Source organism: Aquila chrysaetos, chromosome 5 (assembly GCF_900496995.4).
Source record: "Aquila chrysaetos chrysaetos chromosome 5, bAquChr1.4, whole genome shotgun sequence".
NCBI lineage: Eukaryota > Metazoa > Chordata > Aves > Accipitriformes > Accipitridae > Aquila > Aquila chrysaetos.
Window position 1 is genome coordinate 37,360,339 of NC_044008.1, and position 23,446 is coordinate 37,383,784.

At 48.5% G+C, this 23,446-nt stretch overlaps 1 long non-coding RNA gene across 1 annotated transcript; it reads right to left on the reverse strand.

Annotated features, from left to right (window-relative positions):
- Positions 1-9,419: 9,419 nt before the first annotated feature.
- LOC115341739 lies at positions 9,420-21,989 on the reverse strand. Its single transcript, XR_003923511.2, has 3 exons — positions 21,940-21,989; positions 10,968-11,146; positions 9,420-9,784 (listed from the first exon to the last, which is right to left on the reverse strand). It is a non-coding gene; the product is annotated as an uncharacterized LOC115341739 (long non-coding RNA).
- Between the last annotated feature and the right edge of the window lie 1,457 nt (positions 21,990-23,446).

Sequence of the window (23,446 nt, forward strand, 5' to 3'; positions counted from 1 at the left end):
AAAGGGACTTGTGATTGTACCACTATCTGTGTCTCTAATGGTATCTGTAATGGTACCTGTAACTGTAGCTGCACATGGACTTGCAATGCTTTTTGCAAGTTTTGTTTGGTTGTTGTGGTTTAACCCCAGCCGGTAATTAAGCACCACGCAGCCGCTCACTCACTCACCTCCCTCACAGTGGGATGGGGGAGAGAACCAGAAGGGTAAAAGTGAAAAAACTCGTGGGCTGAGATAAAGACAGTTTAATAGGTGAAGCAAAAGCCACGCACGCAAGCAAAGCAAAACAAGGAATTCCTTCACCACTTCCCATCGGCAGGCAGGTGTTCAGCCATCTCCAGGAAAGCAGGGCTCCATCACGCGTAACGGTGACTTGAGAAGACAATCGCCGTAACTCTGAACGTCCCCCGCTTCCTTCTTCTTCCCCCAGCTTTATACGCTGAGCATGACGTCATATGGTCTGGAATAGCCGTTGGGTCAGTTGGGGTCACCTGTCCCAACGGTGTCCCCTCCCAACTTCTTGTGCGCCCCCAGCCTACTCGCGGGTGGGGTGGGGTGAGAAGCAGAAAAGGCCTTGACCCTGTGTGAGCCCTGCTCAGCAGTAACCAAAACATCTCTGCATTATCAAGACTGTTTTCAGCACAAATCCAGAACATAGCCCCATACTAGCTACTGTGAAGAAAATTAACTCTATCCCAGTATGTTGGTGCATTCCGCCTGCCCCTCCTGGGCCGCTCTACGATCTCAGGAGTTCCCGTTAGCGCCTTGGCCTTTGTGTAATGAACTGGGCAGTTAAGCGTCCCTTGACTGTACCAGGAACTCTTGCATGGCTAAGGTGGGGAGTGGCACTGACCGTACCAAGAATTTCTGTTGCCTGGCTGAAGCGGGGAATGAGAGCGGGAACGATTAGTCATCCCCTGACAGCCTTGGAACAGCCTTTACCTGGATTGTAGCTTGAGTGAAACGGTACCGGTGTTACTGGAATTCCAGTCATTTGCTGATGACTAAAGCCGATCATCTCACAAACCTAGAAAGAGCAGTCCTGTGTGAGGCCCTTTGAGCTCTCCTGGACTGCAGCGGGCTGCGACCAGCATCTCCCTCTGAGGGGGATGCCTCTCAGAGCTCCCAAACTCTCCGGTTTGCGAAAATCGGAGGACCATCACTAAAAGCTGACGATGGGACCTGGGCTGATAGCCTTCACTCCTTGAGGCTCAAGCCTTTGCCCATTGAGAAAATGCCAAGACATTTGACATGAATATTTCACTGAACTCGAGGGGAATTGTTGACAGGTATGCCTTTGTTTATATATGTATCTTAGTGTCCGTGTGCATGCGTACGTGAATCGACCTGGGTATCCGAGAGCAAGTATAGTATAAAGATTGCCCTTTTGGATCTATAACTAAGTCAGTGATTGTAGTAAACTCTACTGAATCATTTTGTAAGTGCCAAAATGATCAAATTCTGCTAAATCTTGTGATTCACCTCAAACTGTGAATGAACCTCAGACTGCTGCTACACACATAACCTCTTTAGACATAAACCGTTGACTGAGCCTGGGACTAGGAGTGGATCCAGCCGCACCTAAGCTCCATCAGGAGTTTAGAAAGCAAGGGGGTCTTCTCTGGACCTTGTGACTCAGCAGGAGGGTCTCCCCTACCTTTTTGCATCTCCGATCTCTGTGCAAATCGCAAAGAATCAGTTCTAACTCAATTTGCCTTTGTGTGTTTCTCCCTTACCCTTTTGCATCTTTGGTCTCTGTATAAATCGTTCTAGTTTGATTCTAACTTGATTTTCTTTGTACACGCCATCCATGTATTAAGCAATAGAGCGAACCTTGCCATCGAACTTTGTGAAGTCATGCTTGTATAAATTCCTTTTAAACCCCTTCTTGCTGATGCCTTTGACGGTGATTCTTGAAGTGGTCGAAACCACTCATTCGCGACATGCGGCCAAAACCAGCATATGGTTTTCAACTAAAAGGAGGTAGATTCAGCCTAGGTATACGGAAGAACATTTTTACGATGAGGGTGGTGAAACACTGGAAGAGATTGCCCAGAGAGGTGGTAGATGCCCCATCCCTGGAAACATTCAAGGTCAGGTTGGACGGGGCTCTGAGCAACCTGATCTAACTGAAGATGTCCCTGCTCATTGCAGGGAGGTTGGACTAGGTGACCTCCAACGTACACAAAACTGCTTGGGTATCTACCTTGAAGGAATCTGGGGATGCCGCCCAGGATTTTTCCTCCCTCAACAGAATGCAAAACTATTTTGGGAGCTGCCTGGGAGGTTTCCTGGGCATTTACAGGGCACGGGCCTTTCTCCTACCTCAGCTAAACTCCCCAGGTAGCTGCCTCGGAGGACTCTGGGGCTGCTACCCAGACATGTTCCTCCCTCAAAAGGAGGCTAGAAGAAGCTGGGAGATGCCTCAAAGGAGTTCCGGGGAGCTACTGGACATGGGCCTGCCTTCTGTATCAACAGACTCCCAGGGTGGCTTCCTTGGAATAGTCTGGAGCTGCTACCCGGGTTTTTTCCGCCCTCCACTGGAGGCTAAATGTTTGCAGGAGATCACTCGCAGTGGTCCCACGGGGGCTACCACGTGTGGAACCGCCTCCAACATAGACAAAATTCCTTGGGAAGCAACCTTGAAGGAGTATGGGGCTATTACCCTGGAACTTCAGCTGTCTCCAGGGAAAGCAAAAAAGACACCAGGAGGTTCCTGGGAGGAGTCCCAAGCAGCTACTGGGTATGGATCTTCCTCCAAGATACACAAAACTCCGCGGGGAGCTACCCGGAGTTTGGGGACGCTACTCAGGATATTTCCTCCCTCCACCGGAGGCAAAAAGAAGTTGGGAGATGCCTGGGAGGAGTCCCAGGGAGTCACACATCATGCACCTGCCTCCTACAGCAGCAAAGCTATGAAGGCCAGCTATCAAGACGTTCAAAAAGCTAAGTGCCTGTCATTCAGAAGGGCAGGTGAAGGATTTAATTTAACCGAGCAAGATGACGACAGAGGAACTAGAATTGCTGTATGCGATTTTAACCATAGTTCTCCTCAGTGAGAGTGGACCACTAAAGCTCACAGATGAGGCCAGCACAGGAAGAAACATTCAGGAAGCAGCCACTGATGAATTTGGCCTAGCATTTAAAAGGCTTCCAGTCCCTGAAAAGGAAATTCTGCAGGCAGCTCTTGATCAAGGCAATCTTTGAAAACGGAGCTCAAGCCAGTTTGCGGAAACAATTACATACCTGCTCGTCACAGGGTAATTAACCTACGTGGTACAGAGGACTCTTTGTGAGCTGGGACGGCAAGAAAACAACAGGCAAACAGCCATCAAACCTTGAGCCACACTGACAAACGGTGGAAGCTATATCGGGCCTTTCTATAGCCTGTCAGCAAACCAAGCTTTCCAAGCAAACATTTCCTTGTGCAGGCTGAGAAATGGGATGTCAAGGCAAACAACTCAGTTGTGCCAGTGCGATAGAAGGCACCGGGCAAGCTCTTTGTAAGGTTGGAAGTGAAAACGCAGGCCCAGAAACAGCTGTTTTTAAACTGCATCCCTTCAAAAATCATAAGGCCGTTCAGAGAGCGTAGCAGAAGACACGTATTTCAGCATCTCACTGCTGTCTCACGTCTTCTGAAGAAGGTGTTTCCTCCACCCTCAGAGGAATTCTGTAGCATGACCGTGCCGGTAAGATGCCAAGTTATAATCCTCGAGAACAAAAGTAAATGTTCTTGTAAATTGCGCTACTCTTCGGAAGCAGTTAGTTCAGCTACGTTAACATTACAACTAAATCCCTCTCCTGTGTGAAATACACGGCTTATACAAACCAGGAAAACAGAAGAGTTAGTTACTTCTTCTGCATCACTCAACACCCCCAGGTCGCTCTTCTAGAGTCCACCACTTGGCATCTAAGCATCTTCTCTCCTGGCCCTCCATTTTCCGTCACGCCACCTCTGCAGCACTCACATAGGACGCTGACGTAGAAAAGCAAAGAAAGACAGGCAAGTACAAACGCAGGCGTAAAACAGGCCACGCCGTCAGCACGGCATTATAAGATCGCACGCGCAAAGCCGGAGTCGGTGCCGGTGCAACCGGTGCCAGCACCGCAGCCCCAGACGGGTGCAAGAGCAGCCGCCCCCCCAACTCGTGCGCCAAGGGCTCGGCCCCGGCCTCGGCATATCGGAGCCACCCCTGTGAGGCGGTGGCCGTGTCACAGGGGTGGCAGGTAGCCGAGGGCACCCCTGCCCACGCTGGGGCCGCGCGCAGACGGGCGGTGGCGACGTCACGGCGGCCACTGTGACCCATCGCCGAGGCGTGGATGACAGGCTGCTGGGCTCCGGCCGTGCATCCGTGCGACCTGGCGAGGTGAGGAGAGGGCAGAGGAGGAAGGGGCTTGCCCGGGGCTGGCGAGGGAGGAGGGGAGCCTCGCACCTCGGGGCTCTGGGGCCTGTGTGGCAAGCTCGCTGTGTCCCACTGCTCCCTCAGGCTTGGCAGAGGAGCGTCCGGAGGAGAAACCCCGGCGCTGCTGAGGCGGAGGCTCTCCAAGCGCTCACCGTCGCTGTGCACCGGGTTCGCCATGAAGCGGCAGGAACCCGACGCGAGGGGGCAAGGTGAGAGCAAAGTATCCCTCCCCACGGCTCCCCGTGGCTGACGGAGGGGTCGTCGGGGCAGTCTGCCTGCGGCCAAGAGCAGGGCGAGGGGAAGGCAGGAGCTCCCCAGCCGCCCTGGGGCAGGGTCCCTCCTCCCCTCAGCAAGCGGAGCCCAGGCTGGGCTGTGGGCACCTGCTGGGGCACCTGTGCCTGCCATGCCCCCTTCTTCTCCAAAGGCCCCAGCCCTGCCCTTCAGCCAGCTCGGCAGGGACAGAGCAGGGCCCTGGGGGCAATCCCGCAGGGACGCTTCCCCAGCCCCGCAGAGGTGCCCGCTCCCAGCAGCGTCTGCTCTCTCCCCTCCAGCATGCATGCTGTGTCGCCGGGCAGAGGCTGATCCGGCTATCTGTGGGTGCAAAAGAGCAACGAAAGGGCTCTGTGCCCACACGTACTGCCTGGTGAGTTCTCCCTCCAGCTTTCTGCCAGGGATGGTCCCTTCCTTGCTGACCTAACGAGCTCCCGGCCTTCTCTGCTCTGCAGTTTCTTGCCAGCGGGCTTTTTGCACGAGAGAGTGGGAACGGCTTTCTCGCCGAGGACACCAGACGTGCAATCCAGGTGGCAAGCCAGAAGGTGAGGACCTGGCAGGAGCAGGGAGGTTTGCAGCAGGAGACGCTTGCGGGAGCTCCTCCTGGACCCCCCGACAGAAAGCCAAGCCCCTCCACCAGCTCTGGGACAAACGCCTGCTCCCAGCAGCTCCACAGAGGCTCTGGCACAGGCACAAGCCTCGTGCACCACGCAGGTCTGCGGGCTGTGAGCCAGCAGCGCCCACAGCCTGCGCCCTGCCCGGAGCCAAGGGGTCGGCCATGCAGGCCCTGAGCTTGCCCCTGAGAGAGGCTGCTGTGCTCTTTCCAGCGATGCTTCATTTGCGGCGAGATGGGCGCCGCCATCACCTGCGGGGAGAAGGGGTGTGACCGCAGCTTCCATCTCCCCTGCGCCTCACGGGGCGAATGTGTCACCCCAATTCTTCGGGCTGTACAGGTAAGGGCTGCCAGCCCTCCCGCGGGAGCCTCCTTGTCCTCAAGCCCTCTCCCGTCAGCAGTGGACACACAAGTGAGGAACCCACAGGGACACTTCCCAGCAGCCTGCCACAGCCACAGCCAGGGCCAGAGCCCAGACAGGCTCTGGGGCTCCTTCACAGCTCCTCTGCCCTCCTCCCCATTGCGGGGGAAGGACTCAGCACTTCTCGCCTCACCTCGCCCACCCCTTCCATCTTCCCCCCAGGTCCTTCTGCTGGGAGCACCGCCCAGAGCAGGCCGTGAAGGCTAAGCCGGGGCAGAACAGCACCTGCGTCATCTGCCTGGACCCCGTGGAGGACAATAAGTCCTACCACACCATGGTGTGCCCAGCATGCCAACGCGCCTGGTTCCACCGGAGCTGCATCCAGAAACAGGCTATCCACGCTGGCGTCCGCCTCTGCTGCTTGCATTGCCGAAACCAAGATCGGTTTGTGATGGAAATGCTCGCCATGGGGATTCGAATCTCCAAGAGGTGGTTCTTCCTCTTCCCGACTCACGAGGCATCGGGCACAAGCGCGCAGCGCCAGGCCAGGGACGGCCCCAGCAGGCCTGCCCTGCTGTCCCCCGACTCTTGTCCTCAGCTTCCCGGCGGAGCTGGAAACAGGGTGGGGGCAGAAGAGCAGGGACAGCCTGGACCTGCCCGATGCTGGGGCCAGCAGGGGCTCAACGCTTTTCCCGTCCTTCTCCCGCAGACAGCCATCATGGGAGAGTGACCAGGCATTCGGACCGGTCTATCAGAGGCACAGACGCTGCAACGCCAGCAAGTGCCTTTGTCCAGGAGGCAGCGAGCAGGCAGAGGAAGAGGGGTAGGTTGCCAAAGCAGCCAGCTAGGGCTCTGCACGGGATCTCTGTCTCCACACGGGCTCGGGGAGGAAGGGACTAAGAACAAGGGCTCTGCCGGGCAATTCCTTGCTTGCGTCACTTTGTCCTCACGACCAGCAACCCCTTTGCTTCCCCAGGCCCTGGCAAGTGCTCCTGTGCAGCTCCTGTGCTGCCAAAGGCACCCACCGACGCTGCCTCTACTTGAGCAACAGCGCAACCACCTGGGAGTGCAACTGCTGTGCTGGCCCGGGCGCTGGTAAGAGGCAAAGCACCCGGGTTGCCCCTGTGCTGCTATGGCCAGTGTCCCAGCTAGGCCTGGGAGCAGGGGCTATGGGTGGGCTTTGGCTCCAGGAAGGCTGTGGGCACCACGATGGCCTCTCCTTCCCCAGGGCTGGGTGGCCGTGCTGCTGACTTTCCTGCCTCCCCTCACAGCCTCCGGGGACAACTCCGAGCTTGCCAGCCCCAGCACCACCAGCCAGGCGGCATCGGGGCTGTCCCACAGCTCCCTGGGCTATGAGAGCAGCAGGCCCAGCACCATCAAACAGGCGCCACTGGGGCCATCCTGCAGCTCCCCTGTGCCTGAAAGTCGCAGTTGCTCCAGCCACCCTGGGCCAGACCGGATCCGCTACCGCTCACAGTTTCAAAGGCAGGCGCAAAAGCCATACAGCTGGCCTGGAAATCACCGCAGGACCAGCCATGTGCCAGCCCCGAGTGCTGAAAGCAGTGCCTTCGGCACTGCCAGCCAGCTGGCATTGGGACCGTCCTGCGGGTCCCCAGCACTGGAAAGCAGCAGCCCCAGCACTGACAGACAGATGGCACTGGGCCTGTTCCAAGGCTCCCCAGTGCCCGCGAGAAGCAGCTGCTCCAGCCACCCTGGGCCAGACCGGATCCGATACCGCTCACGGTTACAACGGCGGGCGCAAAAACCTTACAGCCGGCCTGGAAGACGCTGCTGACCAGGCATGCGCCAGCCCCAGGTGCTGGCCCCTATCCCCCAGCACAATAAAGCTGGCTGCTCATCTCATCCAACACAGAAAGGGACTTGTGATTGTACCACTATCTGTGTCTCTAATGGTATCTGTAATGGTACCTGTAACTGTAGCTGCACATGGACTTGCAATGCTTTTTGCAAGTTTTGTTTGGTTGTTGTGGTTTAACCCCAGCCGGTAATTAAGCACCACGCAGCCGCTCACTCACTCCCCCCACACCCGGTGCGATGGGGGAGAGAATCGGGGAAAAAAAGGTAAAGATTGTGGGTTGAGATAAGAACAGTTTAGTAGAACAGAAAGGTATCATAGAATCATTTAGGTTGGAAAAGACCTTCAAGATCATCAAGTCCAAACATTAACCAAGCCCACTAAACCATGTCCTGAAGTACCCTGTCCACTCGCTTTTTGAATATCTCCACGGATGGTGACTCAACCACTTCCCTGGGCAGCCCATTCCAATGTTTGACAACCCTCTCAGTAAAAAAAAATTTTCCTAATACCTAACCTAAATATCCCTTGCCTCAACTTGAGGCCATTTCCTCTTGTCCTATCTCCAGTCACCTGACAGAAGAGACCAGCACCCACCTCACTACAACTGGAAGAAACTAATAATGATGATAACAACAGTAATAACATGACAATACTAAGAAAAGGACTGGAATATACAAAACAAGTGATGCACAATGCAATTGCTCACCACCTGACGACTGGTGCCCAATTAGTTCCCGAGCAGCGATCCCCCCAGGCCAACTCCCCCCAGTTTATATATTGGGCATGACGCCACGTGGTATGGAATACCCTTTGGCCAGTTTGGGTCAGGTGCCCCGGCTGTGTCCCCTCCCAACTTCTTGTGCCCCTCCAGCCTTCTTGCTGGCTGGGCACGAGAAGCTGAAAAATCCTTGACTTTAGACTAAACACTACTTAGCAACAACTGAAAACATCAGTGTTATCAATATTCTTCACATACTGAACTCAAAACATAGCACCGTACCAGCTACTAGAAAGCAAATTAGTTCTATCTCAGCTCTGAAACCAGGACATACGTGTATGTATATGTTGATTCTGTATGTATATGAGTAATTCTACCTCTACCTGCAATGATAGCTCTAATGGTATCTGTACCATTATGGGTCTCGGTACGTGTGTGATGTTCTGTAACGCTGTTGCTGTCTCTATCTGCGCTGGTATCAGAATCTGTAGTAGTATTGGTAATGGCACCTGTAACGGTACTTGTATCTGCATCGGTCGGTACATCTAATGCTATCGACAACTGCCACAGGATCAGAATCTGCAATGGCCTTTGCACCAGCAAAGGCATTTGTAGTGCTATGAGTGTCTGCAGTGGCCTCTGCATCTTCTATTGTACCTGCACCTGCCTCTGCATTGGCAATGGTCTTTTCAGAATGGCAGCTGCAGTCCTAGCTGCATCTAGAAGGGCATCTGCATCTGCAGTGGTATTGATACCGAAAAGCCAGTCGAAGAAACTCTCCAAGAGTTGTTTTGGAGTTTTAGAAAGCAGGTATTCTTTATTGCAGTGCAGGATGCACGGGGGATAGTTCCACCTAGCGTGCATACCACAGCTTTAGCACGAACAGGTTATATAGAATAACTAATTGCATATTAATCAGATTAGTATACATATACATAAAAATGATTATAACTGATTATCATAGTACTGCCTACATCCGATTGAGGAGATTGAAGTAGACGGATGCCTGTAATCTTGAGAGCAGACAACAGACGACACTTTATTGCTAGGACATAGGACATAATACCAACTAAAACATGCGAAACTTGTCTCAGTCTAATTGGTCAAGATAAACTGCCGAATTGAGGTTCTTTGTGCCAAGTTCCCTTTATCGTGGAATGCGCACCTGTGTTCTTCTAATTGGCATCTTTCTTTTTTTGTCTTCTTGTTTATTCTGTTCAAGGTCTTCTAAAGGTGTCTGAAATGCTCTTGTGACCGATGTTAGCTAAATATGTGTCCACAATTCCCCCTTTTTTGTTTTTTTTTTTGACAATTAACAACGTGCTGTATTGCCCTTTGCAAAAACCTATGAACACAGTTAATTAAACATGGCAAAAGCAACATTATACCTAATAAAATACATAAGAATAAAAGACACACAAAAAGAGGTTTGATTAATAGCTTTAGCCACTGTCACCCAAACATGCTTACTGTCCCATGGCGTTAAACAATGTGGATCAATCACCAGTGTCACTGCCATGCTGCTTACTACAGTCAGTGTGTTCCATATCAATCTCAGCATAAGGTTTCATCCATTTAGTTGGAATCCACTTTGGCCCATTTTCTGTAATGACACAAGCATAACCTCAACCCCATGTTATTATCAATGCTTCTTTGGCATCAGCGTTATCTATTTGCTTTTCAATAGCATCTTGCAGACGATCAATAGAGGACATATAAGGTTCCGTATTACCCTGCCTTATACTTGTAAGTGATTGTTGTGGCTTTCCAGCTTCAGGCAAGGTTACCATTGTCTTCAGAGCTAAGGAAGCTGATTCTTGTCATGCTTCCACTGGTAGCCTTGCTTGCCTATTAACATCTGCAAAATCACCAGTCCCCATCATTTGTGCAGAAGTGATCATATACCGCGGATCTCCTTCTGGGCGGTCCAAATTTCTTAGTGCCGCTAAATCACATAATTCTGCCCATTTCACCTTCCATAATAGACACTGAGTCAGGGTTAAAATCATTGTAGCCAATTGTGTACAGTCAAAACCTGTGAAAATTTGACCAGAAAATATATTCTCCAATAACGCCTGACTAAACGGAGCAGACAGTCCATTAGCCATTACTGTTTTCCGTACTTCTTTTATTAAATCCCAATTGAAAGGTTGCCACACGTTTGGGGCATTCTGCCTGACTGTAACTGGAAAAGCCACAGGATTTAGACCTTCAGTTAACGTTTTATCATTTATGTCCTTCCATCGCTTTTTTATAGCTTCTCCTGGGGATGTATCTGCCTCATAGGGAGGTGCAGAGGGGATAGGTCTCTGCTCGAGAGGCAGGTTACTTAAAGGTTGATCGTTGCCTCCATTAATGACATCTCCCTCGGTGTTTAATTGTTCATCACTGTCCGAATTATTTACCACCTTGCCACACACACTTTTTTTTTTCCCGGGGTATTTTCAATTGAAATTTTTACAGCAGCAGCCACCTCCTTTTCTGCCTTAAGGGCTTTCAACGTTTCCAGCACCAGTCTCCACGTAGCGGAGATTTTCTGAGCCTTCACGTCCCCACGCGATACAAAGTCCCAAATTACTTTTCCCATTTCTTCCCAATTTTTAATTTCAAAGACTTCTACATTCGAAGTGGGGGCACCATGGTCCTTAAGCCACTTCAGCATCATACGTAAAGTATTTGAATCATATTTAACTCCTCTCATGGAGAGGATATGCGAAAGCATTTGTACAATTGCCCCTTCTTCCACAGACATCTGGGCACCCATTTTAATCCTTCTAGCCACTCACCTCACTTCCAAACGAGCAGGGTGATTGATCTCCCGGGAGAAAGTTGTCCGCTCAGTCCAGCTGGCTAGACGATCATTCGGCTAGAGTCTCCTCCGGACGCACTTCCAGCAATTCCAGCGTTTTCTCGGCCCGCAATCATGTCGGGGTCACCATTTGAGGAGACTGAAGTAGACGGACGCCTGTAATCTTGAGAGCAGACAACAGACGACACTTTATTGCTAAAACACACACATACTTATAGTCACATATTCTGCAAAGTCACTGTACACGCGCACAAGCATAAAATGATTGGTTATATCAACACTGTACACGCGCATAAACATAAGATATAATTGGTTATACTAACTCTGTACACGCGCATAAACATAGGGCATAATTGGTTATACCAACTAAAACATGCGAAACTCGTCTCAGTCTAATTGGTCAAGATAAACTGCCGAATTGAGGTTCTTTGTGCCAAGTTCCCTTTATCGTGGAATGCGTACCTGTGTTCTTCTAATTAGCATCTTTCTTTTTTTGTCTTCTTGTTTATTCTGTTCAAGGTCTTCTAAAGGCGTCTGGAATGCTCTTGCAACTGACGTTGGCTGAATATGTGTCCACATCCGATCAGGCGCAATGAAGGCTCCATTTGAGTCGAAGGGCTGCTTTTACAACCACTGACCCATTTGAAGTTCTTGTTGGCTGTCCTTGAAGTCTTTATTCTTGTCCTTGTTCTTTGATCTTGAAACTTAACGCAGTTTCAGTCACATGTGGTCAGTTTCAACATTGTTCTCATCTAGTGTAGAGCAACATCTAGTCATAAGAGCAAAGAACTGCAAAACTTATGAGTAACTACCTCTACTAGTTAATTGCTTGGCTATACTTTTGTCTATTGTTTCAATCATAGTGTTAGTATAAGATTTCTAATAATTATTTACCAAATCTCAGTTTTACAGTCACCTAGCAGCTAAACCAGTTTCCACGACCGGTACAAAACATTAAAACCATCAAAATATTTAGACATACCATACAGAATGTACGGAAATATGCTATTAGTATGGGCTTTGGTGTCTGCATCTGTGACATTATAAGGAAAGGTATGTGCCTCTGCAATGGTCTATGCAATGGTTTTTGCAACACTACTTGAATCCGCAATGCCATTTGCAATGGTAACTCTGTCTGAAATGGCATCTACATCCGCAATGGTATCTGCATCTGCTGTGGCATCAGCAATGCTATCTGAACCATCAGCAGCCTCTGCAATGATAACTTCTGCAGCAACAGTGTCTGCATATCTACCTGCACCTGCAGTGGCTTCTCCAAGGGTGTCTGCAGTGGCATCAGCACCTCCACTGGGATCTCCGTCTTCAATCGTACGTTCACCTGCAATGCTATCTGCAATTGTATTTGCACCTGGAATGCCATCTGCAGTGGTATATGCGCAGGTATGTGAAATGATAACATTATTCTCATACCAAATCCAAAACATAACACTATACCAGCTACCAGAAAGAAAATTAACTCTATCCCAGCTGAAGCCAGGGCACCATAAAATGTTACTCTGTGCTCTTATTTTCAGAGGTCCTCAGCTTTCATATCAAAGTTTGTGAAGCATAAGGAAGTGATGACTTATTAACGTTCCAGAATGGTTGAGCGTTAAAAGACAATTTTAAGTATTATTGTAGATTTATAAGGAAAATTAAGCCATACACATTTGGATTCTTGCTCAGACAGTTGTCGTGGGTTTTTGATATAGTATTTTGGGGTTTTCCATGCAGTTCACTTAAAACTTTTATTACGGATCAGTTTGGTGCACATAATTCTGCAATAATTCACGGTTGTTTAAAGACAGAACTTCTGTTCCTCAAGATTTTGCATTTTCTTTTCTTTTAGGCTTAGTGTGTAACAGAGCCTGGAGCAGGCTCTGATGTGGCTGGTATAAAAACAAAGGCTGAGAAGAAAGGAGATGAGTATGTTATTAATGGCCAGAAGACATGGATCACAAATGGTGGGAAAGCAAACTGATGTGTTGACTTTTGACTCACATTACATTTTCTGGTATTCTGTTCTATACTGACCTGTGTCTGTGTCCCCAAGTTAGACACTAGTGTTTCTTTAAAGATCTGTTGCCAATCTGAACATTCATTATGTTTCACCACACTACACTTCAATCGGTGACCAGCTTATCAGCACAAGGTAGAAGGAAGCAGTCTCAGTGCTGTGCAATGCCTGAGAAGGAAACCGAGCGGTGACATGAGAACTCTATTGAAGAATGCCTCTCCATTTTTGCTGCTATCAAACAAAATTAATTCCCCTTTCTCTTCAGGGAAGGGCAGCAACAGTAAGAGTTAACTTGCAAAGTACTCGCCAGGCTCATGTTACAAGGGACCTTGCTTTGTGGGTGTGGTGACTGAGATCAGTTGCTTCTGATGCTGCTAGAAACACCTCTCACTTTTGGTGAAGATAGAAAAAGTCTAGGATTGTGGTGTTACATTTTATTTTCTTAAGGGAAGACATTTTCCAGGTGTCAAAGAATCCAGATTTTGCTGTGGTGTCGATGAAGGTGCTTTACAATATAGACCTCTTTCATCATGTCTCACATAATAAGATCATGCTCACCCCCAACACATAAATTCTTTTTAATTCAAGACGAAAAACGTTCTACATTCACGTATAAAGCTGACTTTTCTTGTTATTTGTTTCCTTGTTCAAGGCAGAACCATCAAAGAGAATCTACCTGTTATCTACTGATATTGCTGAACAGCATAAATGTGATTTACAACTGTTTAATTTCTAACAGAAAAAAACTTACTTAGAACTTACACTTGGAAGAACAAAGTTAAGATCTTTGAAATCAGGGGATAACTTAACATTTTGCATTCAATACTCTACTTCCTAAGCATTGATTTCTGCATATATGCTGGGAATAGGTTTCTTTTGTACTCTTTGTGAAGCTGATGGTAATATTAAAAGACTTAGAATACATGGAAAAGGAGGAGAACCTTTGCATGTTGATGGGAAGGAATCTAATTACATCTTGACTTTTGCAGTAAGAGATGCACTGAAGCTTCCTCTCTCTTGCTCCCTCTCAGTTTATTTTTGGAAGGCCCAAGGAAAATTTAAGAAGTCCTACCATTTTTGGGCAATCAGCTGTGAAAGACTTAGAATCCTGGGAAGCCCCGTCCGAGGAGGGGAAGCTGTTGCAGTATGTGGATGATATCCTGATCGCCACCAAAACAGAGAAAGATTGTATGACATGGACATGAGTCTGTTGTATTTCCTGGGACTCCAGAGGTACCGGGTATCCAAAAAAGGCACAGGTAATGCAACGCAAAGTGAATTATTTGGGCTATGAAATTAGTGCGGACAAAGAACTTTGGGACAGCCTGTAAAGAACAATATGCCAACTGAGAGATCTCAGACAGTAAAAGAGTTACGGACTTTTCTGGGAATGACGGGGTGGTGCCGATTGTGGATCTATAATTATGGATTGCTTGTTAAAACCACTGTATGCATTGACAGCCACTGAGCAGGAACACCGTGAGCGCAAAGGAGACCGAACGAGCCTTTGACTTGAAAAAGGCTTTGATGTCGGCCCCGCCTTAGGACTCCCATGTGAGTAAGCCGTTTCTTTCTTTACTCTCACAAGAAGCAGGGCATTGCCCTGGACCCTGAACCTGGGTCCATATCGACGGCAGTTGCCTACCTCTCTAAGCAGTTAGACACGACTGCAAAAGGTTGGCCTTTGCCTGCGGTGGTTTGACTGAACATACAGGAAGCCTGACGTTTACTGTGGCCAGAAAATGACTGTTTTGGTGTCTCACACGTATCAGCAGTACTGGAAGCAAAAGGTGGGACATTGGCTCTCTCCACAAAGATTCCTGAGATATCAAGCTATATTGGTAGAGCAGATGATTGGAGATTGTAGTCACTAACATTGTCAACCCAGCTTCTTTTCTCAGTGGGAACACAGGAGAACTGGTACATCATGACCGTTTGGAAACCATCAAAGCACACTGTGCGAGCTGCCCAGACCTGAAAGACAGCCCCATGGAAAATGGGGAACTTGGTTCACAGACAGAAGCAGTTACGTCCTAAATGGTAATCGACATGCGGGATACGCCATCACCACCAGCCAAGAGGTAACAGAATCGGGGCTTCCCCATGAACCCCTCCGCACAAGGCAGAAAATTGCTCTCAACCCGCCCCCTGGAATTGGCCCAAGGCAAAGTTGTGAACATTTATACAGACTCAAAATATGCCTTTGGAGTTGTACATGCACATGGAGCAATTGGAAGGAGAGAGGACTACTGAGTTCTCAAGGAAAAATATCAAACACGCAGAAGAAATTCTGAAGTTACTGGAAGCTGTCCAGCTCCCTAAGAAAGTAGCAATTATGCATATTAAGGCACACCAGAAAGTGAGCTCAGATTTGGAAAAAGGAACGAGCTGGTGGACAGAGAGGCAAACAAGTGGCCAAAACAAAGGTAAAAATAGAAGGGGCCTAATTCCTGATAGGCAGATCTCCCTAGAAGGTAAGCCAGAATACACCAAGGAAATCAGAAGCTCATTACAGATTTAGAAGGGTCATATAGTGAAGAGGGGTGGGCCCATACCCCACAAGGAAAGCTAATCATTCCCTCTGGCTTACTGTGGCATCTGGTTCGGGAGGAGCATAGGAAAAGGCATGGGGAACAGAGCTCTGTAAAAACATTTAGTAAGAGAATTGTGGCTAGAAATTTATACACCACGGTGAGACAGGTGACTCAACAGTGTGATCTTTGCCTCCAGACTAATCCTAAGAATACCCCCAAGCTGGAAATGGGCCAGATTGGGAAAGGCAATGGGCCTGGACAGCAATGGCAATTGATTTTACGAACTTCCAAGAAAAGGGGGGTATCGATATTTCCTAGTATTAACTGATACCTTTTCAGGTTGGCCAGAACATTCCCAACAAGAACGGCTAAAGCTCGGGAGGTAACGAAAATATTAGTGCAAGAGCTAATACCACTTTCGGGGTTCCAGCAACCATGTCCTCTGACAGAGGACCACTTTTGTCTCAAAAATAGTACAACACAATTAGCCGCCGTTTGGGTATAGATTGGCAGCTTCATACTCCATATCACCCCCAGTCGAGTGGTCAAGTGGAAAAAATGAACCGCTTAATCAAACAGCAAATTGTGAAACTGGGACAAGAGCAAATCTGACATGGCCTCAGTCTCTCCCTAGCCCTTCTGCGTATACGAACAAGACCAAGGGCGAAAGAAGGACTGAGCCCCTTTGAAATCCTGTATGGACAACCCTATGGGATACAGAGAGGGGTGTCTGTACAACGGGGGATGAAATTATGACTTCTTACATGGTAGCATTAGGTAAGCAAGTTAATAAAATCAGGAAGCATGTGGTGGGGACTCGAGGGAGAGGTTTGGATGGCCTGTACATAATATACAACCAGGAGATTATGTGTATATAAAGTCACTTACAGAAAAAACCCTGGAGCCGCAGTGGGAAGGACCATTTCAAGTATTACTCACCTCCTTTACTGCAATCAGAATCAAGGAATGGAACGCTTGGATTCATCACACCAGAGTGAAAAAGACACCAAAACCCCATGGAACGTCACCACAAAATCCGATGGACACTTAGTTTTTACACAGTAATATGGGCAACCGTGGGGACAGAGTGTAGCATGGAATGGGAACATGTTTGTTAAATTCACGAGAGTATTGCAAAAATAGTGAATCAAACTGATTGCTGATATGTTCACATTTTCCTAAGGGTCCGGACAGGGCTACCCCATAATTGCTACAGTCTTTTCTAACACTTCTGTGATAGCAGCAGCTTTTAATAACATGTCCCTCACAAAGTACACTGAATAACCCCCTGAGAACCTTCAATGGCAAACAGATTTGAGCGAATTGTGGAATGAAACCCAAAGGGTTCCGTGTGTTCAAAGGTGCCATCTGAAAAATACAACTAAGAATTCTGGAGGTAATAGCACGGACCCTAAATTGGATCAGTCAAGTTGTTTGTTGGGAGTTACCCCATTTGTACTGAATATATTAGGTATGGTGGCGCAAACATGTGGAACTTCAATCAAACCCGGGTTGCAAGAACCCGGGGCCATAATTCTATTACACCCGGGGGATGGCCCACTCCAGTAGGATTAGGATGGTATTGGATTTGTGGACAGACAGGATATAAAGTGCTGCCTCTAGGCTGGACTGGTCAATGTGCCGTAGGAACCATAGCCCCTAATACCATTATGGTTAAAAATTTGACGGCCATGATTCCCAAAACTTTTTACGGACTTATATGAAACCAGTAATAAGGCAAAAACGCACCACAATCCCCTAGTGGAAAAACCAACTAGCTTTCATAGTTTTGTACGATGGCTCTTCCATCATTAGGAGTTTGAGTTAGAGAAGCTCTGGTAAATCTTTCTGCCCCTATGGAAATTATTAATAATGCCACAATCGATGCTATAAAGACCCTCCAGGAAGGAAACACTTCCCTAGGAAAAATGGTGCTCCAGAATCGACTAGGTCTAGATATGCTCTTCGCTCAACAAGGGGGCCTATGCACTGTATTTAATGAATGCTGCTGCACCTATGTTAACGAAAAGAGACGCATAGAAACAGATCTCTCTCAAATTTGGAAACAAACCCAGCTTTTACATTTAATGTCACAAGATGACACTTCATGGGAATTCACTGAGAATGGGAAAAATTAACCTCCTGGTTGCCAAATTTGGCATGGTTGAAGCAATTCTTTGTCACTATATAAACATTATTCTCTTGTCTATGGTCCTTTGCATAGTGATCGATGTGGCTTTTTGTGCTGTAGGAGTACAGGACACTCTTACAGTGATAGGAAAAAATCAGTTACGATGAAAACTCGAGACCACAAATACTTTGAGAGGATGCTAGATAGGGAAACAATGTTTAGAAGCACTAGGATTAGATATAGTAAAAGAATTTGCTATTTTCTAGAAAAGGGGGACTGAGACAAGGGAGTCAAAAGAATTTCAGTAGACATAATAAAGGGGGATGAAAGGTGATGTTTAGCGCTTACATTGTTGAATTAGCTGACGTGAGGACAGTCCTTGATAAGAAGAGCTGGTCCTAAGAACCACCAACGAGGCAGAGACAGTTCCTGATAAGAAGCAGGAGCTGGCCTCAAGACCAGCTAAGACTGATCTTGCGGCTTGGGTGATACCAAGAAACCACTGAGCCTGCGCAAGAAAGAGGTTACTAGCGTGACGAAGAGGAGTCATCTATCTTCATCTCTGCGACCACCAACACCACCAAAGGAGGCACTGCGCAAGCGCAGTTGAGAGGAGACTATGGAAATGACCTCTCAGAGCTAATTTCAATATGAAGCGGGGATAGGTCATGCATATGTATAGGTGTATTGTGAATATGTAACACTTGACTGATAAACTTGAAGCGAACCGCCGAGTCGGCGCGCACGACTTTGCTGGGACTACCCCCACGTGCTGCCCAGCGCTGAATAACATACCTACTACAATCTCACTGATTGTGCAGTCTGTTTCCGCACCTTAAAAGGACTCAGCACTTTCCACCTCACCTCGCCCACCCCTTCCATCTTCCCCCAGGCCTCTGCTGGGAGCACCGCCCAGAGCAGGCCGTGAAGGCTAAGCCGGGGCGAACAGCACCGCGTCATCTGCCTGGACCCCGTGGGAGACAATAAGTCCTACCACACCATGGGTGCCCAGCATGCCAACGCGCCTGGTTCCACCGAGCTGCATCCAGAAACAGCTATCCATGCTGGCGTCCACCTCTGCTGCTTGCATTGCCGAAACCAAGAGTGTTTGTGATGGAAATGCTCGCCATGGGATTCAAATCTCCAAGAGGTGGTTCTTCCTCTTCCCGACTCACGAGGCATCGGGCCAAAAGCGCGCAGCGCCAGGCCAGGGACGGCCCAGCAGGCCTGTCCTGCTGTCCCCCGACTCTTGTCCTCAGCTTCCGCGAGGAGCTGGAAACGGTGGGGCAGAAAGCAGGAACACCGGACCTGCCCGATGCTGGGCCAGCAAGGCTCAACACTTTTCCCTTCCTTCTCCGCAGACAGCCATCACGGGAGAGTGACCAGGCATTCGGACCGGTCTATCAGAGGCACAGACCTGTAACGCCCAAGTGCCTTTGTCCGGGAGGCACGAGCAGCAGAGGAAGAGGGGTAGGTTGCCAAAGCAGCCAGCTAGGGCTCTGCACGGGATCTCTGTCTCCACACGGCTCGGGAGGAAGGACTAAGAACAAGGGCTCTGCCGGGCAATTCCTTGCTTGCGTCACTTTGTCCTCACGACCAGCAACCCCTTTGCTTCCCCAGGCCTGGCAATGCTCCTGTGCAGCTCGTGCTGCCAAAGGCACCCACCGACGCTGCCTCTACTTGAGCAACAGCGCAACCACCGTGAGTGCAACTGCTGTGCTGCCCAGGTGCTGGTAAGAGGCAAAGCACCCGGGTGCCCCTGTGCTGCTATGGCCAGTGTCCCAGCTAGGCCTGGGAGCAGGGGCTTAGGGTGGGCTTTGGCTCCAGGAAGGCTGTGGGCACCACGAGGCCTCTCCTTCCCCAGGGCTGGGTGGCCGTGCTGCTGACTTTCCTGCCTCCCCTCACAGCCTCCCGGGACAACTCCGAGCTTGCCAGCCCCACACCACCAGCCAGGCGGCATCGGGGCTGTCCCACAGCTCCGGGCTATGAGAGCAGCAGGCCCAGCACCATCAAACAGGCGCCACTGGGGCCATCCTGCAGCTCCCCTGTGCCTGAAGTAGCAGTTGCTCCAGCCACCCTGGGCCAGACTGGATCCGCTACCGCTCACAGTTTCAAAGCAGGCAACAAAGCCATACAGCTGGCCTGGAAATCACCGCAGACCAGCCATCTGCCAGCCCCGAGTTGCTGAAAGCAGTGCCTTCGGCACTGCCAGCCAGCTGGCATTGGGACCATCCTGTGGGTCCCCAGCACTGGAAAGCAGCAGCCCCAGCACTGACAGACAGATGGCACTGGGCCTCTTCCAAGGCTCCCCAGTGCCCGCGTGACAGCTGCTCCAGCCACCCTGGGCCAGACCGGATCCGATACCGCTCACGGTTACAACGGCGGGCGCAAAAACCTTACGCCGACCTGGAAGACGCTGCTGACCAGGCATGCCCAGCCCCAATGCTGGCCCCTATCCCCCAGCACAATAAAGTTGGCTGCTCATCTCATCCAACACAAGGGACTTGTGATTCTACCACTATCTGTGTCTCTAATGGTATCTGTAATGGTACCTGTAACTGTAGCTGCACATGGACTTGCAATGCTTTTTGCAAGTTTTGTTTGGTTGTTGTGGTTTAACCCCAGCCGGTAATTAAGCACCACGCAGCTGCTCACTCACTCACTCCCCCCACACCCAGTGCGATGGGGGAGAGAACGGGGAAAAAAGGTAAAGATTGTGGGTTGAGATAAGAACATTTTAGTAGAACAGAAAGGAAATCATAGAATCATTTAGGTTGGAAAAGACCTTCAAGATCATCAAGTCAAACCATTAACCAAGGCCACTAAACCATGCCGAAGTACCCTGTCCACTCGCTTTTGAATATCTCCACGGATGGTGACTCAACCACTTCCCTGGGCAGCCCATTCCAATGTTTGACAACCCTCTCAGTAAAAAAATTTTCCTAATACCTAACCTAAATCTCCCTTGCCTCAACTTGAGGCCATTTCCTCTTGTCTCTCTTCAGTCACCCGACAGAAGAGACCAACACCCACCTCACTACACATGGAAGAAACTAATAATGATGATACAACAGTAATAACATGACAATACTAAGAAAAGGATTGGAATATACAAAACAAGTGATGCACAATGCAATTGCTCACCACCTGACGACTGGTGCCCAGTTAGTTCCCGAGCAGCGATCCCCCCAGGCCAACTCCCCCCAGTTTATATATTGGGCATGACGCCACGTGGTATGGAATACCCTTGGCCAGTTTGGGGTCGTGCCCCGCTGTGTCCCCCTCCCAACTTCTTGTGCCCCTCCAGCCTTCTTGCTGGGGCGACGAGAAGCTGAAAAATCCTTGACTTTAGACTAAACACTAGCAACAACTGAAACATCAGTGTTATCAACATTCTTCACATACTGAACTCAAAACATAGCACTGTACCGCTACTAGAAAGCAAATTAGTTCTATCTCAGCTCTGAAACCAGGACATACGTGTATTATATAGTTGATGCTGTATGTATATGAGTATTCACCTCTACCTGCAATGATTCTCTATTATCTATACCATTATGGGTCTCGGTATGTGTTGATGTTCTGTAACGCTGTTGCTGTCTCTATCTGCGCTGGTATCAGAATCTGTAGTAGTATTGGTAACGGCATCTGTAATGGTACTTGTATCTGCATCGGTCCATACGTCTAATGCTACCACGACAACTGCCACAGGATCAGAATCTGCAATGCTACAAGTGTCTGCAGTGGCCTCTGCATCTCCATTGTACTGCACCTGCCTTTGCATTAGCAATGGTCTCTGCAGAATGGCAGCTGCAGTCCTAGCTGCATCTAGAAGGCATCTGCATCTGCAGTGGTATTGATACCGAAAAGCCGGTCGAAGAAACTCTCCAAGAGTCGTTTTGGAGTTTTAGAAAGCAGGTATTCTTTATTGCATGCAGGATGCACGTGGGATAGTTCACCTAGCGTGCATACCACAGCTTTAGCACAAACAGGTTATATAGAATAAACTAATTGCATATTATCTGATTAGTATACATATACATAAAAATGATTATAACTGATTATCATAGTACTGCCTACCCCATTGAGGAATTGAAGTAGACGGACCCTGTAATCTTGAGAGCAGAGAACAGACGACACTTTATTGCTAGGACATAGGACATAATACCAACTAAAACATGCAAAACTTGTCTCAGTCTAATTGGTCAAGATAAACTGCCGAATTGAGGTTCTTTGTGCCAAGTTCCCTTTATCGTGGAATGCGCACCTGTGTTCTTCTAATTGGCATCTTTCTTTTTTTGTCTTCTTGTTTATTCTGTTCAAGGTCTTCTAAAGGTGTCGGAAATGCTCTTGTAACCGATGTTACTAAATATGTGTCCACAATTCCCCCTTTTTGTTGTTTTTTTGACAATTAACAACGTGCTGTATTGCCCTTTGCAAAAACCTATGAACACAGTTAATTAAACATGGCAAAAGCAACATTATACGTAATAAAATACTAAGAAATAAAGACACACAAAAAGAGGTTTGATTAATAGCTTTAGCCACTGTCACCCAAACATTCTTACTGTCCCATCCGGCGTTAAACAATGTGGATCAATCACCAGTGTCACTGTCATGCTGCTCTACAGTCAGTGTTGTTCCAATCAATCTCAGCATAAGGTTTCGTCCATTTAGTTGGAATCCACTTTGGCCCATTTTTCGTAATGACACAAGCATAACCTCGGCCCCACGTTATTATCAATGCTTCTTTGGCATCAGCATTATCTATTTGCTTTTCAATAGCATCTTGCAGATGATCAATAAGGACATAAAGGTCCGTATTACCCTGCCTTATACTTGTAAGTGATTGTTGTGCGTTCCAGCTTCAGGCAAGTGACCATTGCCTTCAGAGCTAAGGAAGCTGATTCTTGTCATGCTTCCACTGGTAGCCTTGCTGCCTATTAACATTGCAAAATCACCAGTCCCCATCATTTGTGCAGAAGTGATCATATACTGCGGACTCCTTCTGGGCGGTCCAAATTTTCTAGTGCCGCTAAATCACATAATTCTGCCCATTTCACCTTCCATAATAGACGCTGAGTCAGGGTTAAAATCATTGTAGCCAATTGTGTACAGTCAAAACCTGTGAAAATTTGACCAGAAAATATATTCTCCAATAACGCCTGACTAACGGAGCAGACAGTCCATTAGCCATTACTGTTTTCCGTACTTCTTTTATTAAATCCCAATTGAAAGGTGCACACGTTTGGGGCATTCTGCCTGACTGTGACTGGAAAAGCCACAGGATTTAGACCTTCAGTTAACATTTTATCATTTATGTCCTTCCATCACTTTTTTATAGCTTCTCTCGGGGATGTATCTGCCTCATAGGGAGGTGCAGAGGGGATAGGTCTCTGCTCGAGAGGCAGGTTACTTAAAGGTTGATCGTTGCCTCCATTAATGACATCTCCCTCGGTGTTTAATTGTTCTCACTGTCCGAATTATTTACCACCTTGCCACACACACTTTTCTTTTTTTCCGGGGTATTTTCAATTGAAATTTTTACAGCAGCAGCACCTCCTTTTCTGCCTAAGGGCTTTCAACGTTTCCAGCACCAGTCTCCACGTAGCGGAGATTTTCTGAGCCTTCACGTCCCCACGAGATACAAAGTCCAAAATTACTTTTCCCATTTCTTCAAATTTTTAATTTCAAAGACTTCTACATTTGAAGTGGGGGCACCATGGTCCTTAAGCCACTTCAGCATCATACGTAAAGTATTTGAATCATATTTA